General features: G+C 39.4%; 1 long non-coding RNA gene across 2 annotated transcripts in view; it reads left to right on the top strand.

The window, feature by feature from the left end:
• The window catches only part of LOC108427848, an 81,893-nt gene that overhangs the window by 5,244 nt on the left and 51,434 nt on the right, over window positions 1-25,215 (top strand). For both annotated transcript variants that reach the window (XR_001857890.2, XR_001857889.2), the window contains exon 2: window positions 6,552-6,627. This is a non-coding gene — a long non-coding RNA (uncharacterized LOC108427848). The remainder of the gene's footprint in view (window positions 1-6,551; window positions 6,628-25,215) is intronic.

The raw sequence follows: 25,215 nt of genomic DNA, 5'->3' as shown, positions 1-25,215 counted from the left end.
ACTAGCCAGGGCAGTCAAGACACAAGCAAAAGGCAAAAACAGTGAGCTCTAACTATATATTGTTTTAACTGTATTTATGTCACTGTTCATAAAGTACCCTTATTACAGATTATTAAGGTTATATTGAAGGTTATTGCCTTATTCAGATATTTTATTCAGTGTTCATCAATGAGGTATAAATGCTTCTGAGGATGTTTTTATGCGTTCCTGTTTCACTTCCAACCCAAATCTAATCTGACTAATCAAAGTCTTCTAAAGTCTGATGACAGTAGTGTGATTGATCAGCTGTGAATAAGGTTTGAAGTGAAACTTAACAGTAGTGCTGTCTGTAAACCTTTTGAGCATGTAGCGCTGGTGCTAGGAATATTGCAAGTGGTATAGCACAAATATTCAAATAGTAGCACTGAGATAAAAGCTAGGGATGCACGATGAGATCATATAAAACCTAAAGACAGATGTCTAGATGTGGTTGATATTTCAGACCCGCATTTGATGATGTATTTATTTGTACCCCAGGAGAGCAGGATATTTATGTGACTCTGGGCTACTCTACTAAACTGTCTGCTTTTTTTTTGTTTTACTGTAACTGTAACCCTCTACGGGAGGAGTGTTCTATTTCTCTGTAATGCTAATCCATGTGGATTTAGAACCAAATTCTATGTCTTATAAATGTTTATGCATCAGAATAGGCCTCTGCAGATATGTACATGACAAATATTAGATATTGATATTTGACATCCATCCATCCATTATCTTCCGCTTGTCCGAGGTTCGGGTCGCGGGGGCAGCATCCTAAGCAATGAAGCCCAGACCTCCCTTTCCCCAGCCACTTCCACCAGCTCTCCAAGGGGGATTCCGAGGCGCTCCCAGGCCAGCTGGGCGATATAGTCGCGCCAGCGTGTCCTGGGTCTTCCCCGGGGTCTCCTCCCAGGTGGACTCGCCTGTGACACCTCCCGAGGGAGGCGTCCAGGAGGCATCCTAACCAGATGCCCGAACCACCTCAGCTGGCTCCTCTCGACGTGAAGAAGCAGCGGCTCTACTCCGAGTCCCTCCCGGATGACTGAACTTCTCACCTTATCTCTAAGGGAGAGTCCAGACACCCTGCGGAGGAAACTCATTTCGGCAGCTTGTATTCGCGATCTTATTCTTTCGGTCATTACCCAAAGCTCATGACCATAGGTGAGGGTGGGAACATAGATCGACCGGTAAATCGAGAGCCTTGCCTTATGGCTCAGCTCTTTCTTTACCACAACAGACCGGTAAAGAGCCCGCATCACTGCTGACCCAGCACCAATCCGCCTGTCAATCTCCCGCTCCCTTGTACCATCACTCGTGAACAAGACCCCGAGATACTTGAACTCCTCCACTTGAGGCAAGAGCCTATCCCCGACCCAGAGAGGGCTCTCCACCCTTTTCCGCCTGAGAACCATGGTCTCGGATTTAGAGGTACTGATTCTCATCCCAGCCGCTTCACACTCGGCTGCAAACCGATCCAGCGAAAGCTGAAGTTCGCGGCCTGATGTTCCCAATAGGACCACATCATCTGCAAACAGCAGTGATGTGACCCTGAGGTCACCAAACCGGACACCCTCCATCCCTTGACTGCGCCTAGAAATTCTATCCATAAAAAATATGAATAGAATCGGTGACAAAGGGCAGCCCTGACGGAGTCCAACTCTCACTGGGAACGAGTCTGACTTACTGCCGGCTATGCGAACCAAACTCCAGCTTTGTTTGTACAGGGCCTGAATGGCTCGTAGCAAAGAGCCATGTACCCCGTACTCCCGAAGCACCTCCCACAGAATACCCCGGGGAACACAGTCGAATGCCTTCTCCAGATCCACAAAGCACATGTGGACTGGTTGGGCAAACTCCCATGAACCCTCCAGAATCCTGGAGAGGGTGAAGAGTTGGTCCAGTGTTCCACGACCAGGGCGGAACCCGCACTGTTCCTCCTGGATCCGAGGTTCGACTATAAGCCGGACTCTCTTCTCCAGTACCCCTGCATAGACCTTGCCAGGGAGGCTGAGGAGTGTGATCCCCCTGTAGTTGGAACACACCCTCCGGTCCCCTTTTTTAAAAAGAGGCACCACCACCCCAGTCTGCCAATCCAGTGGCACCGCCCCCGATGTCCACGCAATGTTGAAAAGGCGTGTCAGCCAAGACAGCCCCACAACATCCAGAGCCTTGAGGAACTCAGGGCGGATCTCATCCACCCCTGGAGCCTTGCCACCAAGGAGCTTCTTAACTACCTTAGCGACTTCGGCCTCAGTAATGGACAAGCCTATTCCCATGTCCCCAGACTCAGCCTCCTCACTGGAGAACGTGTCGGTGGGATTGAGAAGGTCCTCAAAGTATTCCTTCCACCGCCCAATGACGTCTTCAGTCGAAGTCAGCAGCACACCATCTCCACTATATACAGTGCTAGTGGCACACTGCTTTCCCCTTCTGAGTCGCCTGACGGTTTGCCAGAATCTTTTCGGAGCCGACTTAAAGTCAGTTTCCAAGGCCTCACCAAACTCCTCCCATACACGGGTTTTTGCCTTGGCAGCAACTGAAGCCGCAGATCGCTTGGCCTGTCGATACCTGCCAGCTGCCTCTGGTGTCCCACAGGCCAACCATGCCTGGTAGGACTCCTTCTTCAGCTTGACGGCATCTCTCACCTGGGGTGTCCACCACCGGGTTCGAGGATTACCGCCCCGACAGGCACCAACTACCTTACGGCCACAGCTACAATCAGCCGCTTCAGCAATGGAGGAACGGAACATGGCCCATTCTGAGTCAATGTCCCCCACCTCCCCCGATATCTGGTCAAAGTTCTGACGGAGGTGTGAGTTGAAGATCAATCTGACAGGTTCTTCTGCTAGACGTTCCCAGCAAACCCTCACTATGCGTTTGGGCTTGCCTGGTCTGACCGGCATCTTCCCCCACCACCTGATCCAACTCACCACCAGGTGGTGATCAGTTGACAGCTCAGCTCCTCTCTTTACCCGAGTGTCCAAAACACATGGCCGCAAGTCCGATGACACGACTACAAAGTCAATCATTGAACTGCGGCCTAGGGTGTCCTGGTGCCATGTGCACTTATGGACATCCTTGTGTTCAAACATGGTGTTCGTGATGGACAAACTGTGGTTTGCGCAGAAGTCCAAAAACTGAACACCACTCGGGTTCAGATCAGATAGGCCATTCCTCCCAATCACACCCCTCCAGGTCTCACTGTCATTGCCCACGTGAGCCCAGTAGGACAATAGAGTCTCCAGGAGGAGCACTTTCAAGCACCCTTGCCAAGGACTCTAAGAAGGCTGGGTACTCTGAACTGCTGTTCGGTGCATAAGCACAGACAACAGTCAGGACCCGTTCCCCAACCCGAAGGCGTAGGGAAGCTACCCTCTCGTCCACCGGAGAAAACCCCAACATACAGGCACCGAGTCGAGGGGCTATGAGAAAGCCCACACCTGCCCGCCGCCTCTCACCATGGGCAACTCCAGAAAAGAATAAAGTCCAGCCCCTCTCAAGGAGATTGGACCCAGAGCCCAAGCTGTGTGTTGAGGTGAGCCCGACTATATCTAGCCGGTATCTCTCAACCTCGCGCACCAACTCAGGCTCCTTCCCCGCCAGTGAGGTAACGTTCCAAGTTCCAAAAGCCAGTTTCAGCAACCGAGGATCAGAACGCCAAGGCCCACGCCTTCGGACACTGCCCGATCCACAACGCACCGAACCCCTACTACTGCCCCTCCCATTGGTGGTGGGTCGATGGGAGGGGGGACTCATGTAACTCCTTCGGGCTGGGCCCGGCCGGGCACCATGAGTAAATGCCCGGCCACCAGACGCTCGCTGGCGAGCCCCTCCCCCAGGCCTGGCTCCAGGGTGGGGCCCCGGTAACCCTGTTCCGGGCAGGGTACACAAGTCCTGTTTTTGTGTCTTCATAGGGGTTATTATGGATCACACTTTGTATGACCTGTCACCTAGGACCAGTTTGCCATGGGAGACCCTACCAGGAGCTTTTGCTCCAGACAACATAGCTCCTAAGATCATTCAAGCACGCAAACGCCTCCACCACGATAAGGTGGTGATCCAAGGAGAGGTGATATTTGACATTAGCCCAGTAAATCCTTAATAAAGGCTGCATAATTCTTCTGAAAACCATTAATCCTAATTTACGAAACAGTTTATCTCTAAAAATATGGTAAATTTGGATTTTGTGAAATATACAGAATTCGTTTTTTCCACACTAATTCAGATTCCCCACAAGGGAGACCAGCAATATTTTGCATATGGTTGTCACAGATTGCAAACCTTTTAACGTGTGAGTTTGAACTCAATCCTGAAAAGAGAGATAGACTAAAGATAGCAAAGGTAGTATGAACAGCTGGAGTGCCTCAGCCTCTGAATACAAAGACATCTTTGGGTTGGTTATTTAATTTTCAGTTAGCAAATCCAACATACAGTGCATCCGGAAAGTATTCACAGCGCTTCACTTTTTCCACATTTTGTTTTGTTACAGCCTTATTCCAAATTTAATTATATTAATCTTTTTCCTCAAAATTCTACACAAAATACCCCATTGTGACCATGTGAAAAAAGTTTTCTCGAGAGTTTTGAAAATGTATTAAAATTAAAAAACAAAGAAATCATATTTACATAAGTATTCACAGCCTTTGCCATGAAGCTCAAAATTGAGCTCAGGTGCATCCTGTTTCCACTGATCATCCTTGAGATGTTTCTACAGCTTAAATGGAGTCCACCTGTGGTTGATTGGACATGATTTGGAAAGGCACACACCTGTCTATATAAGGTCCCACAGTTGACTGCATGTCAGAGCGCAAACACCAAGCATGAAGTCAAAGGAATTGTCTGTAGACCTCCGAGACAAAATTGTCTCGAGGCACAAATCTGGGGAAGGATACAGAAAAATTACTGCTGCGTTGAAGGTCCCAATGAGCACAGTGGCCTCCATCATTCGTAAATGGAAGAAGTTCGGAACCACCAGGACTCTTCCTAGAGCTGGCCGGCCGTCTAAATTGAGCGATCGGGGGAGAAGGGCCTTGGTCAGGGAGGTGACCAAGAACCCAATGATCACTCTGTCAGAGCTCCAGCGTTCCTCCGTGGAGAGAGGAGAACCTTGCAGAAGGACAACCATCTCTGCAGCAATCCACCAATCAGGCCTGTATGGCAGAGTGGCCAGGCGAAAGCCACTCCTTAGTAAAAGGCACAAGGCAGCCCGTCTGGAATTTGCAAAAAGGCACCTGAAGGACTCTCAGACCATGAGAAACAAAATTCTCTGGTCTGATGAGACAAAGATTGAACTCTTTGGTGTGAATGCCAGGCGTCATGTTTGGAGGAAACCAGGCACTGCTCATCACGAGGCCAATACCATCCCTACAGTCAAGCATGGTGGTGGCAGCATCATGCTATGGGGATGTTTCTCAGCAGCAGGAACTGGCAGACTAGTCAGGATAGAGGGAAAGATGAATGCCGCAATGTACAGAGACATCCTGGATAAAAACCTGCTCCAGAGCGCTCTTGACCTCAGACTGGGGCGACGGTTCATTTTTCAGCAGGACAACGATCCGAAGCACACAGCCAAGATCTCAAAGCAGTGGCTTCAGGACCACTCTGTGAATGTCCTGGAGTGGCCCAGCCAGAGCCCAGACTTGAATCCGATTGAACATCTCTGGAGAGATCTGAAAATGGCTGTGCACAGACGTCTCCCATCCAACCTGATGGAGCTTCAGAGGTACTGCAAAGAAGAATGGGCAAAACTGCCTAAAGATAGGTGTGCCAAGCTTGTGGCATCATATTCAAAAAGACTTGAGGCTGTAGTTGCTGCCAAAGGTGGTTCTACAAAGTATTAAGCAAAGGCTGTGAATACTTATGTAAATATGATTTCTTTGTTTTTTAATTTTAATAAATTTTCAAAACTCTCGAGAAAACGTTTTTCACATGGTCACAATGGGGTATTTTGTGTAGAATTTAGAGGAAAAAGATTAATTTAATTCAATTTGGAATAAGGCTGTAACAAAACAAAATGTGGAAAAAGTGAAGCGCTGTGAATACTTTCCGGATGCACTGTAGTTGTTGGCTGTACATCATTATATATCATATATCATTACAACCCTGAACTGAAGAGCTTTTTGCATATTTTGTACATCATGAGGACCTTAATGTGCTAGGGTAAAAATATCTTGGACCAACATGAATTCTGAAATTGAAACATGCCAGCATCCAAAACACAACATATGCTTGTTTCAATGTTGATAAGCATAACTTCCATTCTTGAACCACACCAGCCTGAACCTGTGTCTTAGTTTGCATGACTACACTGACATCACTCGAGCATTGGGGAGATATTTGATATTGAACACATGACATAATGAAAATAGTTCAGAGATTACATATTATACAATTACCGTCAGCATGAGGGGGCAAAGTATTTGATTGGGTATTATATATACACCTGCCAAAGTTGATTTACATGTGTAACTGTGACCTTTTTTATTGTTTTGTATATCATGATTTGAGTTTCACTGTCTGGCCCTGCTTGACAGGGTAGGAGACCTGCAGCAGCAGAGTTGAACCAAGCTGAGTGACCTTCAAACATGGAGACTGTGAAGCCATCTAGTGGTAGGTTTATCACATTACAAAACATTTTAGTGTAGTATTGGAGTTTTTTTCCAGGATTTACCTGGTGCATGTCTTACTTGTTAGCACACAATCATTGGGTAAATAATCATTATAGAGCCTTATACATCTATAATAAAGACTATCACAGAGGTTATACAGACGTACGGTGTATTCCATGAATGTGCTTTGAGCTGAGTGCTGGAGTTAATGTGCATGACAGTAATTCAAGTGTGTATGCCAGACCTATTAGAATGTAGCTACTGGAAACTGCCCAGAGTTTTTATAAAATTGCCTTGTGTTGTCAAGAGGTAATAGGCTTAGTTGCAGCTAGTGTCGCTGTGCCTTGACAATTAAGTTGGTCAATGGTACTGTCCTCATAGGTTAATGTAGAGTTCTTTAGGCAAAAGCACAAGCTTAGCACAAAGCTTACAAAATGCAGACTTTGCTGGATTTAACATACAGTGGTCAACATTAAGTTTGTAATATGTATATCATTGCTATGCAAATCTCCAATAGTAACTTTCCAAGAGAAAGCAAAAAATGTATCTTAAATTTTAATGTAAGTCAAGTTTTATTTCAAGCAATTTTGGAGAATTTCTTCCATTTATCATTACGTTTTTACACAATGTAAAGGACTGCTGCCATGGTAAAATAGTCTAGAAAAGTAAAAATTGAGAAAAATGGAGATACATACAGTAACCACATGAGTAATTGGTTTCACCTTATTCAGGATTTGTTTGTCTGTTCTTTACATGTGAATTTGACCCCAATGTCAGAAGTGTAACTTGAAGGAAAGCACAAAAACAAACCTTATAGTAGTAGCTTCAAACAGCAATTCCCAGACTTGTCCTTAGGGAGTCCCCATATAATACATATTTCTGCTCCATCCTTGTGTATTGGGAGTTGGGATCATGTAAAAATGTGGACATTTGGAAGTGCCTTAGGACAGGTTTAAGAATTTTCCAGTAGTAGTCTGCTAATCCGTTTCCATTTAATGAAAGATGCTACCTCGAAGGCTGACAAGACTTTGAATTTTTGGCCTTACAAAATTGTGAAAGGTTCTGAAAGATGAATGTTTCAGAAAACATAACTAGCACAGTGGTCAAAGGAGTGTGGTGAAATCATGCAAACAGACATGACAAGGCCAGGTAGGGGTGAGCCGTATGACAGTAATGTATCATAGTGTGACAAATTACACCACATTTTGTGAACACTTTTGTGAGCACATATTGGACATTTTAAATACTGAAAGAACACAGTATTTTTGCAAAAACAGCCACCTCTATGATCAGACAAGTCACAAGTCTTCTGTTGACACAGGAGTATCAAAATTGAACTGTTGAGTGGGAAAAAGTTGTCTGGTTGAATCCAGGTGGCATATGCAAACAGCCGCAATGGCATGGGTGACTTGCATATCTGTGAAGGTACCATTAATGCTGAAAGATATTTGCAGGTTTTGCAGCAACATAGCTGTTACCAATACAATGTATTTTTCAGGAAAGGTCTTGCTTACTTTAGCAAGAAAATTTTAACCTGCATTCTGTGCATATTACAACAGCAGGGCTCTGTACTCAAATAGTCCATGTACTAAACTGGGCTGCCTGCAGTCCAGACCTGTCACCGATTGAAAACATTTAAGGCTTTATGAAAAGCAGAATACAACCAAGGAGGCCCTGAACTGTGAAGCAGGAGAAATTCTATATCGAGCAAGAACAGGAAAACATTTTACTTTAAAAATTGCAGGAAGTGGTTTCTTCAGTTCCCAAATGCTTACAGGGTGTTGTTAAAAGAAGAGGTGATGTAACACAGTGGTAAACATGGCACTTTCCCAAGGTTTTTAAAACGTGTTGCTGGCATCCAATTAAAAATGGGCGTTTTATTTTTTTGAAAAATAGTAACATTTTTCAGTTTCAACATTTGATATGTTGTCTTTGTAATATTTTCAATTAAATATGCTTTAAATGATTTGCACACAATGCATTCTATTGTTATTTATATTTTGCACCACATCCCAACTTTTTTGAAAACAAGGTTGTAAAACATAATGTGCCAAATGTTATGGCACATTTAGTATTTTACGTTTCATTTTTTTCCAATATGTTAAACTCAATTTACTTATAAACTTAAATTTTGTGCTCAATGCCATGTTTGTTTATTCTCTGTAGAGGCAGTGTTAACTTATTTGAACTTAAAATTGTAAGTAATTCTACCCTGGGTATAATACAAGACATGTAATGTTACTGACATTTTTATCCTCTTCTGACTGAGATGACATGAACATTTGATTGACCGCAACATCATCACTTATCTTCTAATGATATCCAGTGGACATTGCACTCATTTCACCCAAATGGATAACATTGGAAACAACAGACATGACCATACTGTATAAATACTGGAATAAATACTTAAAACTTTTAATCACTATTTATTTCTTTGAATTAATAACTAAATTATTTTTCTGTTGTATGTTCTGTATATCGCTGGTGTCAGAAGAAAACCTCATGTCTCCATTTTTGACATTTTTCAGTTTTTGACCTAATTTCAAAATAGATGTTGTCTTTTACATTGTGTGTAAATTTCATGAAGAATGGACCAAAAGAGACGGCCCAAAATGACTTGGAAACATTTTTGGTTCCTTTGACTTACATTAAAAGTAAAGTAGGTTTTTCCTTCTCCTGTAAAGTTACCATTGTGGATATGCGAGGTTTTCTTCCGACAACAGTAATATTATATATGCGAGCATGTTGACCCATTTAAAGGACGCAAGCAAGCTCTTAGCAATGATTAATATTCATTAGCTAACAACAGCACTGCTATACTGAAGACTAGGGTAGTATTGTAAATGCTGTAGTAAATTCAGGGGGAACAAGTTGGAAAGGGAAAATCTTAACTCCGTGATATCCAGAGCACAGAGCATTGCCGAGTTGTGGAATCCAACTGGATGCTTCATTTATAGAACTGATAGAACACTCACGCTACACTGACCTACTTCACCTGGAAGTAGGCCGCTAAGGTTTCATTTCTGACATTTATGAATATACAGTATCTCTCAAAAGTAAGTGCACCCCTCACATTTCTGCAAATATTTTATTACAACTTTTCATGGAACAACACTATAGAAACGAAACTTGAATATAACTTAAAGTAGTCAGTGTGCAGCTTGTATAGCAGTACATTTACTGTCCTCTGAAAACAATTAGACACACAGCCATTAATGTCTAAATAGCTAGCAAAACAAGTAAGTAAACCTCACATGTTCAAATTGTGCCCAATTATGCCCAATTGTGTCACTGTCCAAATATCTTGGGTCAACCATCCAGAGCAATGGACAGTGTAGAAAAGAGGTGAGGAAGAGGGTGCAGGCAGGATGGAGTGGGTGGAGACAGATGTCAGGGCTGATGTGTGACAGAAGGATAGCAGCAAGAGTGAAAGGGAAGGTTAACAAGACATTAGTGCGTCCTGCTATGATGTATGGTTTGGAGACTGTGGCTTTGTCTAAAAGACAGGAGGCTGAGCTGGAGGTGGCGGAGATGAAGATGCTGAGATGTTCATTGGGAGTGACAAGGATGGACAAGATTAGAAATGAGCAGATCAGAGGGACAGTGAAGGTGGAGCAGTTTGGAGATAAAGCCAAAGAGGCCAGGTTGAGATGGTTTGGACATGTGTTGAGGAGGAATAGTGGATATATTGGTCAAAGAATGTTGGAGATGGAGCTGCCGGGTAGAAGGAGAAGAGGTAGACCTCTGAGAAGGTTTATGGATGTAGTGAAGGTGGACATGGAGATGGTTGGTGTGAAAGTAGTGGAGGCAGTGGATAGGGCAAGATGGAGGCAGATGATCTGCTGTGGCAACCCCTAAAGGGAGCAGCCGAAAGAAGAAGTGTCACTGTCCCTTCCTGATGTCATGTGACTCGTTAGAGTTACCAGGTTCCAGGTTTAAATGGAGAGCAGGGCTGTTAAATTTGGTATTTTGGGTACAATTCTCTCATACGGGCCACTGGATATTCAACATGGCACCTCATGGCAAAGAACTCTCTGAGGATGTGAGAAATAGGATATTAGAGGCAATAACACCATTAAAATTTTATTGCTAACACCATTTAAATTTAAAGCACCATTTTTTTGCACAAGTGAGTGCACAAGCAATGGCATAAAATGAGGAGACTGCTATGCTTTATGTGTTTAAATAAACGGAACAACACTTAATGTAGTAAAAAAAGGTAAATAAAATGGATGCATTTCAGTATAAAAAGTTTAGAAAGAATAGAAAAGTGTCAGAAGAAGTTTTTCCAAGCCAAATTTATCCCATTTGGCTTTTAGGGCCAGCTGGATACAGTTGACTAAGTAAATCCTGCCTCTATGGTGAAGACCACCACTACCAGCTGAAGTAAAGACTCACAGCTCACTGTTGTCCTCTAGGGGCAGAACATCAGCAGTTAACTCTGAAAGTGGGATTTTAGGGGACATTTTTTGTGGGTTTTAGCCTTTGACTGAACCCTTGAACTAAATAAATGCGGAGTAAGAGCTTAATGTGAATTGGAAACCTGCCAAATAAGCAAACACTGCTTTACTTTTGCATTGTTTATTATTTCTAAACATAGATTGTTGTTCATAAAATTGACTTCTCTGTCTGTGTTTGGTTTGTGTGCTGCCAGAATACTACAATTGCAAATAGAGGAAGGCATGGTTTATGATTATATATAAATGATGCTTGATGCTGTCTCACATTTTGTGAAAATAAGGAGAATATGTTTTTTAATCAAAAAAATAACTGTTGTTGCTAAACTGGCCATTTAAAAATCCTGGACCAGCTGTTCTCATTCTTATTAAAATGCTAAACATGGTTGTCTATATTGTTAGCCACCCAAAAAGATACTGACAGAAGGTACAGTAAACATACTTTACAGAAGAAAGGGATAAAAGAAGCATGAAGAAGATAAATTTCACTTTTGAAATGGTTACTTTTCAACAATTTTGGGAAAAATCATATTTTGAAAATTGTATAACCTTATCTAAAAGATGGGCATATAATGGCAACTTAATGGGGAAAAAAGTAATAATGTATGATGGGCTGTAAATTGCCTGAATCTGGTAATCACGATATGACACAGAGCTAACATCTAGGGCACGGGTCAGCAACCCGAATGTTAAGAAGAGACATTTTGTCCTTTCAAGAAAGATCAAACCACCTTGGGAGTCTCAACATTTTATATTCATTTTATTGAAGTAACGCATTACCATCTTGGCTGAAAATGTCTGTCTTAATATGTGCTTGATGTCCGATTATAGGATAAAAATATAAAATGAACAAAATCACAGACGTGCTTTGCTTTATGCTTTAGCTCAGCTACAGCTGCTTTTCTCACATTTCCTCAAAACAAGAGTAGTTTCTTGTAAAATGTCTCTCAACATTCAATGTTTCACTAGGCTGAAGTCAGCTCCTCATTTTCCAGCTTCTTGTTTGAATTTTCCTTTTCCATTCTGGTGCCTCAGGTTCCATTTAAATTTAAAACAAGAAGCTGGTGACCGAGAAGCTGACTTCAGCTTTGTGTCTTTTTAGCATTTGACAGTTTCTTGTTGCAGATTAAACGTATCAGCTGCAGTGCTTATAAATACAAATAAGTACATTCATCTTCAAATTATAGATGTTCATCTTAAATCTTTCTCTTTGCCTATTTGTTAGCTTCTAGCTAGGTGAAATACTTATCTGCATGGCTATGGTGACCAGCAGTCTGTGTGCTAGTCTTCAGGGTTGAGGGGTCAATCAGCAGTTATACCTTGACTCAAGCGTTTATGGACAATATGCAATATATAGACAAACGCTTCCATTAATCAGTCATTTTACCATTTATAAAGTAACTAAGACAAATTCAGAGAACTGTGGGTGACAGAAGGCCTGGAAAGATACATGTGATGCATCCTAGAAATAGCTCAAAACGTATGGCTGCATTTCTAGGCTTCACATATAGAGGCTGAGAAATGCAGCTTACTTTGGCTGCAGCCTAGGCTTTTGACAGCAGCAGGAGATCTCTTAGGGAGTTATGGGAGATTGAGTCCACTGTGGTATGTAATCTCTCAGACATGCATTTTAAGGGAGTCTGATTACTCTGTTATAAACTTAGTCTGTTAATTATTATTTTTAATTTTACAGAAGTTTGTCTGTGCATGGTTTCTCACCATTATTTTGTGATATGTTTTTAATGATTAATCATTCAGTCAAATCAATCAAATTGTAATTCCACATGATTGTTTTTTATATTGAATCATTAATTGATATTTGATTTTAAAAGTATTTTTTCAGTTGATCAGTTGATTACTGAGTGGCATGAATGGTGACGTAATGGCTGGGAGCGTTGAGGCGGACGCATATGCTGAGATGATTTTTATTAAGGGCAAATCGTGGTCATGACAGTCCAGGTTCATATAGCCAGCACCGATTGAGGGACGGATATGACGAAATACAAACAAATCCAAACTATACAAACAGCATGCCAGAACAGGCTTACAAACAATTCAAACATCAAACAACAAACACAGAACCTCAAACAAACACATTCCAAAAAAGTTGTGACAGGAGCATGTCTGTCATATTTTGAGCTTAATATTGCAACATAGTTACTGAATCTTTTATATACGTTACTTTAGAAATCATAATATTTACTGAACAAGTCATAATAGACACTGAATAATACTTTTAGCAATACTACTTAGCAGTTACTGAATTATTCAGAGTAGTGACTGAATAATTTATAATAGTTGTCTAATAATTCACAGCACTTACCAAATAATTCATACAACATACTGAATTACTCAGTAGATACCATACCATTACCAGTACCATATCAGTGTCTTTACTACACTGATCTACCACTGTCAGGCCAACAGCAGTCCCAGAAATTGACCAATAATTACAGGGGTTAGACACTGTAAGACAGCTGACAAATTGTGCATTGCAACATATGGGCTATAGTATATAGTTGTACATCTATATGGTGGGCCTAAAAAGTAGGTGAACTTTATAAAGTAGACAGTTAAGTGCAAGGTAAGTGTCTTTAATAAAGACGTGTAATAAATGTATAAATTCATGTCAACTACTCATGACGAGAACTTTGCAGATACCATATCTTCTTTTGTGAAAAAGCACCCTCCACTTATCTGCAAAATAATTTGCTCACACTTTGTGTTGCTGGTCTAAGGTATAGATGATCTACAGATATTTTAATTATTAACATGGGTCATATATGGGTCATACCCAGCTGATTATCAACAGCATTATGGTTAGGTGTAGGTTTAAGGTTGAAGTTAAGGTGAGGGTTAGGTTGAAGGTAAGGGCAGTATGCAAATTTTAAATAAAGATTTGGCTGGCACTTTGGAATGCCTTGGAAAGAATGCTTTGGCATGCAATTGAATGAAGAGATGTTAAACCAACGTATGTTCACGCTATGATATAGAGACAAGTTTATAAATGTTTTGATGTCAACAAGTATATTTTTTATATGACTATATTGTTGCACTGGAGTTTAAATTAAATAATGAGTAGGAACTCAGAATGGAGACTTTTAGCTTTATCATTTGAGCTTTTTTGACATTTTCAATATTTGTATGCAAATCATTTGACTGCCTGAATCTGGAACCCACAGACATCACCAGATTCTGAAAATCAGCGTTTTGAGCACATATTTATTATTTAACTCAAACAGGCTGTGGGTAGTTGTGCAGTTAAAATAACAATAACCTGATTGAAATCTAAATTTGTATGGACATGCTAATTGATGTAGGCTGTATATAACTGTAAAAATCTTATTTGACCTTATGCACACATACGTCAATCAGTATGACTATTTATAACTCCCACTGCCCATGACCATGCATAATAAATCCTATTATGCAATAGAATAACTAGTTATGTTGAAGATGATTTAATGGTAATCCAGGGCCAGTGCAGTTCTAGGAATAACTTGACATCCAAGATCAACTTAACTGTGAATTGTATTAACTAGTAGATAAATGGCCAATGCAGGATTAGTACATGTCCAGGTAAATATATCTAGGGTCAACTGTAGTCATAAGTAAAACTAACTATGCATGATAAACTTTGTTTTTTGCAAATATTCACTCATTCTGAATTTGATGCCTGCAACATGTTCCAAAGAAGTTTACCACTGTGTTACATCACCTTTCCTTTTAACAACACGTGTTGCAGGCATCAAATTCAAAATGAGTGAATATTTGCAAAAAACAATAAAGTTTATCTGTTTGAACATTAAATATCTTGTCTTTGTAGTGTATTCAATTGAATATAGGTTGAAAAGGATTTGCAAATCATCGTATTCTGTTTTTATTTATGTTTTACACAACGTCCCAACTTTATTAGAATTGGGGTTGTAGATTAACTCGCTGTTCAGGATCAACACAGTCAATAAAGCAAGTAACTGGCTAACCAAGATCAACAAGATCAGTAACTGAATTAACTGGCTATCCAAGATCAAGACAGATAATATTATGAATAGTGGTTATCCAGAATGAATACAGTCATGAACTGGATTACCTACCTATCTAGGAGCAGTAAAGCCATGAACTAGATTAACTAGCTATCTAGGATCAACAAAGTCAACAAAGGAAGTAACTGGCTATCCAAGATCGATATTATTAGTAACAGGATTAAATTACTATCCAAGATCTATACAGTTGTGAACCAAATTAACTGGATCAATAGAGTACATGAATACAATACATATACGATTAACTAGCTATCCAGAATTGATAGTTATTAACTGGATCATGACTATTGATCTTCCAATTAATGTAGTCATCAACTAGATTAATTGACAATCCAGGGTCATATATAATAATAGTATTAATGACTTTCCAGGATCAAAACTGTTAATTAAAGGGGTCAATTTTCTATTTCAGATTAACACAGACATTAATCAACTAACCAGGATCAGCAGCTGGATAAGCTTTAGGTAGCTCATAAGTCGATCTGTTAGGTATTTGTTATCAAACATATCCTTAAAAACACAGAAATGTATTTTTTGTTAAACATAACTTCACCTAACTAGCCAGATAGCCAGTTAGCAATGCTACTTAGTAAGATGACTGACTAGCCTGTATGACAGACTCAACATTATCTATCCACACTCTCTGTCCTGGACAGTGACTGGATGGGAGACCATGCGGCCTTGACAGGAGGTCAAGGCTTATCAACCAAAACTTTTATTTTGAAGCTAAACTTTGACTACAGTGAAAAGTAGTTTACATTGTGAAACTAAGTAGAAGACCTAAGACACAACATAGGAAATTTGCATATACTCAGTTATATATTCCATTAAATTACTTTAAAAGATTGTTCCAGTATTGGATTCCAGCTTCAACCAGTGTATACAAATCTATTAGAACCCTTGGTCTGGTCTCATTTCAGAAACAAAGCAATTTTGTGCTTGATCAGGACTTATATTCAAAAGTAACAGACATTAGAATTTGAAATCAGGTTTTGAACCTGACCTTTTAAAAAATAAGACTTTTCAAAAAAGGCAGACTCTATTGAATTCTAATAAAGTGAAGGGAATCTTTAAATTGCCAATACTGAAAGCCAGCCACAACATGTGGCTCTATAGGGCTGGGAAACTTTAAGTTTGACTGATCTGTGAAGTTACGCAAGTCTCATCCTGGTCAATGACTGCATGGAAGATCATGCTAACTACATTGCCAGCAGTTCAAGTTTTTTACCCTATCCCAGCAGTCATTGAGCAGAAGGCAGGGTATACCCTGGACAGGTCACCAGTCCATCACAGGGAACTTTCAGTACAGTGAAAAGTATTTTATAGTGTGGGACTAATCAGAAGACTTAAGACAGAACACAGGAAGTCTTCATGTACCATGTCATATATTCTACTGAATAACTTTAGAAGACCTGTATTAGCTACCAGCTTCGAACCAGTGTATGAGGACCCTTGGTCTGGTCTAATTTCAGAAACTAAGCAATGTGAGGTTTGGTAAGGGGGTGTTTTGACTGACAATAGAAGTTGCAATCATGTTTTGAACTTGACTTTTAACTTTGATTAAACATTAAGAATTATAAAAACATCAGTTTCTATTGAGTACTGATAGAGTGAACTGATTCTTTATATTGCCAATACTGGGAGCCAGTCCCAACCAGAATAAGGACATGCTTAAAAATAAAGATCCCTAAATATTTTTTGGCATAAACATTCAGTTCTAGAATAAATTAAGTTGAACCTTTACATTATGCAGTGATTCGTAAAACAGTTCTTTACCCTTGGACTGTTTGGGGATTCCTGAGGACCAGGTTGGAAGCCACTGTTCTACAAAATTGCTCCAAAAACTAATAATAAAAACCAGCTACATATGTCTAGCGTTTGGCAAACTAAATAGAATTAGACCACTGCAGAACTGAGTAGAACTTCGATCAGCTGCATCGGCCCTATTAAACCCTCACTCAATAGCTGCGCTGTTGTGGACTGATGACTAACAGCTGCTCAGATTGACTCCCATCAGCCCTGTCAATATTCTTTCTAATCCAGCTCTTTGGTGGAAGTGAGCAGGAAGGTTAGCTCTCTCTCTGTGACCTTCATTCATACACAGGACTCCTGCCATTAACCTTTGTGCTGTAAATGCTAGCAATGAGGAAGGGCTGGGTCAGAGTGCCTGTGATAAGGTCAGACAGACATTCAGTTTTCTTGATGAAAAGGCCAGTGGCAATCCATTCCCAGCAGCCTGTGATCCAGCCTCATCCTTCTATGTGTATCATTTAGATTACACTTTTATAACGAAGTGTATATCTGCCCATAACAGCAGGTTAAAAAAGATGTTGTCATTACATCATGTGAACACCTGATGGTAGTAGAAGCTCATATTTAAGGCAGTAGTTCTGAAGTGAAACTACACTACATTGTAGAAGTCTAATGATACGCAGATGTTCAGATTTGATAAGTTTTGTTTTTGATTCTGATGTCAAGATTAGATTTGATCTATTTTTATATTTATGTATTATGTTGAAATGAAACACAATGACATCTATTCTGTTAGAGCTCAGTCTTAGGATTTCATCTGTAGCTTGTTTTGCTGTTGTCAGAAAAAAACCCTTGTTTCTCCAAAATGGTAACTTTACAGGAGAAGGAAAAACCTACTTTACTTTTAATGTAAGTCAGTGGAACCTAACGTTTTTCCAAATCATTTTGTGTCATTTCTTTTGGTCCATTCTTCATTAAATTAAAAATGGAGATACAAGGCCTGCCAGCCTTCTAGCAAAATATGCCCCAGTAATCATAACCATTTCAATTTTTCAGTGTATAAGTAATTACAGAAACAAAAGCCCAAGGTGTATAGCAGCTAGTTTTGATCATTAAAAGTGGTTTCCAAGAAAGACAGAAAATGAAGATAGCATGGGGTAAATCAGAGATGCAGTTGTAATTTTAATACAGTATTTTTAACATTAACTCTTTAAAATGAGTATCATTAAAAGCTGTAAAACATTTTCAGCTATTTTCAATAGTGTTCTAGGAATTGCAGACTGTTATAGTTCTCACTTTAATTAGTCATCTAATGAACGTATTCTCACATCTTAAAACTTTTTTCTTTTATGTTTAATTATATTTAATTAAACAAATTTAGTTGGGTTTTATTATTACTTTAAGTCAGTGAAACTGGGTTATGTTGTCAGATTTACGTCATAAGTGTTTCTTGTTATCTGTCGAGCTTACATTGTTGTTGGGTGTATGTGCAAGTTACCGTAAAGCTTACTGCTGAGTCTATGACAGGTCAGTAGTATAATAACATGACAAATTTGTGTAGATCTGACTTTAACTTTCCTCTTTTCATATTTTAATCAGTACCTATTACTTAAATGAGCATCTTAAAAGCCATGTAACAGAGTTGTGCAGGTGGGGACACTTGGCATAATGTCTATAATTGAATCACACACACACACACACACACACACACACACACACACACACACACACACATTCTGTAAGCCACTTCTCCTTCTGGGCCGCGGGGGGTGCTGAAGCCTATCCCAGCTGTCAGTGGGAGAAAAGCAGGATACATCCTGGACAGGTCACCAGTCCATTGCAGGGCATAAGTAAATCAGTTATAACGTTTTTAGATAATACATAAAAATAATCCATTTAAATGAATTAGAATTTACACAAATTAATTTTGATAACATTATTGTGATTTATTGTAATTTCTAAGGACATATTAATCCATCCAGTATCTTGAAAGCTACTTAACATAGTTGCATGTAACTACTTGACATTTTTAAGTAGATCCAACTCTTGGATTCTTAAAATGTGATGAACACGGCCTTGTATTTTATTATAACCTCAATACGTGCACTGAGTTAAGTCAAACAGCAATGAATGTGTCTAGAATTCAAAGTTCTATTACAGTGCTCACAAACACTCCTCGTGGAGAGTTTCCTTCCTTGTAATCCCAATCTACACCTAATATGCTGCATCCCACTTTCCTAACAGTAATGTGTATGAGCTCATCTATCAAGAACTTCTGAAGTAATTCATTTGCTGGAGCTTGCAAAGCAGATTGTGGTTTGAACTAGACTCTGCGGGAAGGTAGATCTCCAGGACCAGGGTTGGTGACTACTGCATTAGACCACTAGAAGGTTTAGAAGGTTTTAGAAGAAACACCAGGTTTTACCTTAAATGTGAAGGAAATGTTTAAAGAAAAAGGAAAAATAGCTGGAATGGAATGTTACTTGACATTGAATAAAAAGCCCATAGCAACCTATTGAATTTTTTAAATGCTCTTTGAGCTGACAGATGGATACATGCTATTACCTAGTCTGATATGAACATCAATGATGAACCAGTGACTACCAATCAAAGCATGAGAAGGCCATTCATTGCTTCAAATTCACCACTAAATATTCCGCTGTGATATTTCCGAGCTATGCTAGCTGTATATTATCCATGTCTGCTGAATTCCAAACTCCGTCATTAATACTAATGAGCAGTGGGTAGCACACACTGATGAGCTCATTCAAATGAATGCTATACAGAGCTGGCAGACCCAAGCACGCCATTTATTACTTGATGTCTGGCTGAAGCATTACACAGGGTTGCTTTCTGAGGCAGTCTTCTTGTGGGGATGATTAGAAGCTAAAGCAGCCAAATTTGTGCGCCAAACTTTTTGTGTATTTCTCTGACCCATAGGACCACACCTTAGCACATGTCTAATTTGTCTCTGCAAAATAGCAGACAAGCTCATTGGGGTTGTGTTCTTACTTATTTATTTACTTTGTTTTCTAGAAGTCACTGTTTCTATGAGTTAGCCTGAAAATTAGTCTAATTGTCTGGATAAAAATTATTAAAACCTTATCCTGCATCACGGGTACATGATATCTTCTAGGAATAAAGAGCAGTCACAAGGTGACCCTGTCATTCAGGTTGACTTTACACAGCTGGAAAGACTGTTCAGTTCAGGCTGCTGACAGAAATGCATTGTCTGGGACTAACCTGGTGAAAAGAAGTCAATCTTGTGGTGAAAATGAAAAAAGGGCAGTTGTATTTACTCGTGAGGTTTGGAAACAATAAAAGACCGGCGGCATTTAAGAGATTATAGACATCTCACACATCAGTGGGCAAATCCCTTTTCTTTTCCTTCATCTCTCTCTTTCTCTCAATTTTCTGCTCCTTGAGTCGGGTTCACATGACATCTCCCCGCTGGATTCACTGGAGCGGATCGTCAGGATGGAGCAATGTTCCTCACGTCACCGAGTTCTGCTGCAACACACACACAAAGGCAAAGAAAAAGGTTCTGCGTTTTCACACACAGTGTTTCAACTAAATGGTTTGTGAAGAGGGTTTATAATATAAGTTGCTTGTCTTTGCATTTACATGCAGTGCCAATCTACACTGCAATAAAGGCACCAATAAACAGATCTCATCATTTTCTTAAAAACTGTTCTCGTGACTTTCACTTATCCTTTAGAATTAAACAGGCTGTTTTTGTCACTGTGCCTTTTAAGACTGATGTGGGTAAATTATGATTGGCTTCTCTGCATTGTGCCTCATTCAAAAAGCAGTGCAAGTTCAAGCACTCTTTGCCTAACTACAGTTATAATGGGTGAGCTAAACTGCTCTAAAACAGACTACATATATATACAGTGCTGTGCAAAATCAGGAGCCGCCTTTCATTTAGGTCATTTCCAGTCAAAGCATCCATGAAGTACAAGTTGTTCTTTTTCAAGAGACGTCTGAGAGATGCGTCAGAAAATAAGAGCGGAAATTTTTTTTTTTTTTACAAAACTGGAACTCATTTACATTTACAGCATTTAGCAGACGCTCTTATCCAGAGCGACTTACAAGAAGTGCTTTGTCAATCTAGAGAAAGTATCTTTGCTAGTTACCAATAGCTTAGAGAAAGAGAGAGTCCTGAGCTCAGATACTGCTAGAAACAAATATGTCACTGCAGACACCAAGAGAAAAAGAAACAGAGTTGAACGCAGAACTCTGTGCCATTTAATGCAATACAATAACAATAACAGTAAATTATTAAAAGGTGGAGGACCACCAAACAAAACCAAAGCTATCAACAACATTCAATGCCTTTATCTTTGAGAAAGGAACTCCACTCTTGCTTCAGATGTGAAAAAATCAACAGGTGTTTCTGTCCATCCTTCCACTGTAAGAAGACAACTCAGTGCTATAAATCTGAAAGGATGTGTAGCTGTCAAAAGAGCATTTTTATTGGAAAAAAAAAAGAAGAAATTGCTTAAAATATTAAGCGAATAAGCTGCTGGTGTTCTCTGAATACTGGACTGACAGATTCAATGGTAAGAAGCAGAAAATGCAGCTTTTAAGACTGAACTTTGGAAGTGTGGAAAAATATTCCTGCAGATAGCAATTGTTCTCAATGATTGGAATCTGTAATAAAGGCAAAGCGTGGACACAAACACTGAAAATTTGGGATTGTATTTAGTTGTTTAAGCTTCTGAGTAATTTGCTGTTAAATACATGTTTTACGTTTTCCCTGAAGCTGAGAATTTAATTTTTTGCAGCATCACTAATACATTTAATTCAAAACAGGCTGTTTATGCAGCTTAGCTACCTTCTATGGACTCTATGAACCAAGAACAGATAATATGTTTTGTAACTTTGGCAAAGTTTACAGTTGTTTTATTAAAAATGTGGAACATTATTTTTATATGATTATAAGGATGTGAGAGGCTAAATAAGTGTGAGATTATATTCTGATTAGCCTCTCAGCTATCATCTGGATGAGGAGTGTGTGCAGATAAGCACTTGAAATCCTTCTTTTTTCTTGGCGCTTCTCTTGAGTTGACACCCCAGAAAGAGGCTGTGTGAATGCAGGATTGCATGCACAAAGATGACCTAGTTAATTTAGCGTACAGGCCTTGAATGAACAGCACATAATGTGCCATAGAAAGAACACAAACAAATGTCTGCTGCTTAAAACACATTTTTTGTTGCTTGGTCATAATTTGGTTGATTTATCAGACTGCAGCCCTGGCAGTTAGATTGTTGTGCTGAGCATGTAGGTGTATGTGTGCTTTTTTGTACATTGTTGAGGACAGATACACTACAAATGCTGTCTGTACTGACTGTGGGTAGGTGGCTATCTGCTGTGTGGCACAGCATAACAAAGTCTTTTGAAATATACTTTAAAAGGCACTGAGAAATTCACATTTTAATGCTCAAAATATATTAAAGGAACAATTACCAATGCATGTGTATGTTCTACGTGCACGCATGTGAATTGATTGTATATGTTGTAGGGCAGTGGCTATTAGCATCTGGTTATGCCGGCTATGTAGTTGTGTACTGGTTGCATCCCTCCGTGAATACCTCTGAATTCTTATGTTGTTAATATTTGATTGCTTCTGCTTCGTATTATTGCATAACTAACCAATTCGAAGCCCCACCATATTTTCTTAGCTTTCTAATCACTGCTGTGCAACTGCTGCCATCTGCCATTAGCCTGGTCAAGCTTTCAGGTTTAGCAGCATGCCAGCTATTCCCATGAGTATATTTTGAGACTGGAGCTCTAGATGTGGTCACTAGGGTGGGGAGAAAACCCATTTTGAATGTCAACTTTTGCAACCCTTAATTTTTTTAAAATTTAAAATCAACATGACCATTATGCAAACGCTATTCAATAACTATGTGTAATATTTATATTATATAAGTATAAAATATAAAATTACAGGTTTCATCTCTTTTTTTCCACACATTCAAAGTTTGGTTGTTTTTTTTCCTTCCTTGTTTGATTTGCAAATTGAACTCATGTTTTGTCCATTTTCTTCTGTTAGAACTGGCTTCTTGATTACACAAGTAGTAGTAGTAAAATGTAACAGTACTGTATGTTTTTTTATGTATTGCCCAAATGTGAGGTATTTCATTAATTCCAATTTTAAGTTCGTACCATCTAGACATGAGTTTTAGGCTATTTTACTCTCTTGCTTGTTTGGTCTTGTTAACACCATGTGTCCTCTTACATTTCACAGTATGATACAGTTTGTTTTTGGTGTTATAGTGTGATGAAAAGGAAATGGGCAGGCTCCACCTAAACTGTCTCTAACCAAATCACATTGTATGGAGATAAGTTCACTTGAATTTTAAACTCATCATTGTATCAGGTATTTGATTAATTGAAATAGAGTTTGAACAATTCAGGTCAGTAAACTAATTTGAACTTCCTCTAAATAAATGTAAGTTTGGTTTAATGTTACTGGGTCACTGTGCCAGTTCTGTTCTTTTCACCTCATGCACAATTAGTCAGTTTAAAATGACTTTTTAAAAATAAAATGCAAATTTGACATTTAGTATTTAATAGAAAAAAGTCACACGCTGTCTTAACAACATTTACACACTGTCTTAACTTCACAGTTAAAATTGAGAGATCACAAAACATTAAGTTTAATCAAAGCATCAATAATATAGCTGATGGGTAAAATCAGCAGGTGAACATTAAGGGTTCAAAGGATTATTCCTTGCTTTGCACAATGCTTTTTGAAGCAAAACACACCCTGTCTTCTAAATCATACTTTTATCAAGATTAATAATGCCTTTATTTGCCATCATAGAGATTTTGGAAAGTTTAATGTTACAAGACAAATTAAATCTCCACTAATGATAAAAGCATTTTTAAAAACATTTATTCACGTGAAAACAATGAAAGGTGTGTTTTTAAAATCTCAACCTAGAAGAGCATTTCCCTAAAGATCCATTTTCACTGACTTAAAAATGTTTTCGTGTGGGTAGGAGGTCAGAACATAGAGTACTTTCAAAAAACTCCATGTGGACAAGCAGGTCTATAAGCGTAGGGCACTAACAATGAACCAGCATCATTTAACCATGCAGTTTCGGCAAAATTGCAGCTCATCCCTTCAGCCAACAGTATTTATTTTGCTAAACCAAAACAGAGCTCACTGAAAAGCAGACAACAACATGCTGCTTTTAACTCCCGGCTACAGTTTTAATACAGTTTACTCACCATGCTGAGCTTTTTGTCATTTTCTGCTGTTAATGTGTTTCCCTGTATCCTCATGCATGACAGTAATGCCGCATCAAAAGTGAGCTCAGTTTTTGCAATCTTACAGGAAATCATCTTTTTATATGATGAATTCCCATGTTTGTTTTTTTTTCAGTCAAACAAACCTGTACTGCAGTCTTCACCTTCTGCGTTTTCCCACTTTTATTCAAGTAATGTAAACATGGAGCACAAAGATCATGGCAACTTATCAATAACGAGATATGTGCCAACATTTTCTTTCTTATTGACATTAACAATAATATAGTTATTAAGTAATAATTACTATTAAAACTACCTTTATTAGAAAAATAAAATGTTTCCCCTTATGTCAGCTTTTATTTTTATTTCAAATTCTCATTTTCTTCTTATTATTTCAAAAAACGTTTTATATCCAAAACGGTTACTAATATATCGACAGCATTTTGGAATGAAACTGCTCATATATTTTGCATCAAAGTTGTCCTTCGTTCTGTTCCTCAAGCCTCGTCTTGGCAGTGTTACAAGACTTTCTAATGACTTGAGTTGACTCAAGTCTCTGTAGTTTCGTGTTCATGTGAAGTCAGGAGGAAAGAGGACAAATAGCTCTGATCAGACTCACACTGGTACAGTACACCTGTATGGACTTACTGCAGATGTGCTCTTTTCAGAGAGGCCTTTATCTTTCATGGCCAGCCTGTGGAGAGAGACAGAGATAAAGAGGGAGGTGGGAGGCAGTAGGTAAGAAAAGAGAATATTACTGCACACCTTTAGAAAGAGAGAGAGAGAGGGAGAGAGAGAGGCAGACACATGCCCCCAAGGTTACAGGCTTAGGTTCTTCTATCTTGCAGCTTAAAACATCAAAGGATATTTGCATGTCCTTTCACTAAAGCTAGATTTAACAGTAAGCAACAAAAAAGTGTTTGAAAGCACTAAATGCAGGTGTGAAGGGAATAAAATGGACTCCTGTGCTCTGCTAGTGACCTTGAGGCCAAATAGCTTCTGAGTAACCCGGATTCAATATAAGTAGCATGATATAAAACCAGGACATTGTTGTAAAAATGACCCCTAAAGTT

Source organism: Pygocentrus nattereri, chromosome 8 (assembly GCF_015220715.1).
Source record: "Pygocentrus nattereri isolate fPygNat1 chromosome 8, fPygNat1.pri, whole genome shotgun sequence".
In the NCBI taxonomy this organism is placed as follows: Eukaryota; Metazoa; Chordata; class Actinopteri; order Characiformes; family Serrasalmidae; genus Pygocentrus; species Pygocentrus nattereri.
Note: the sequence above shows the minus strand (reverse complement) of the source record. Positions and strands in the feature narration are given on the sequence as shown.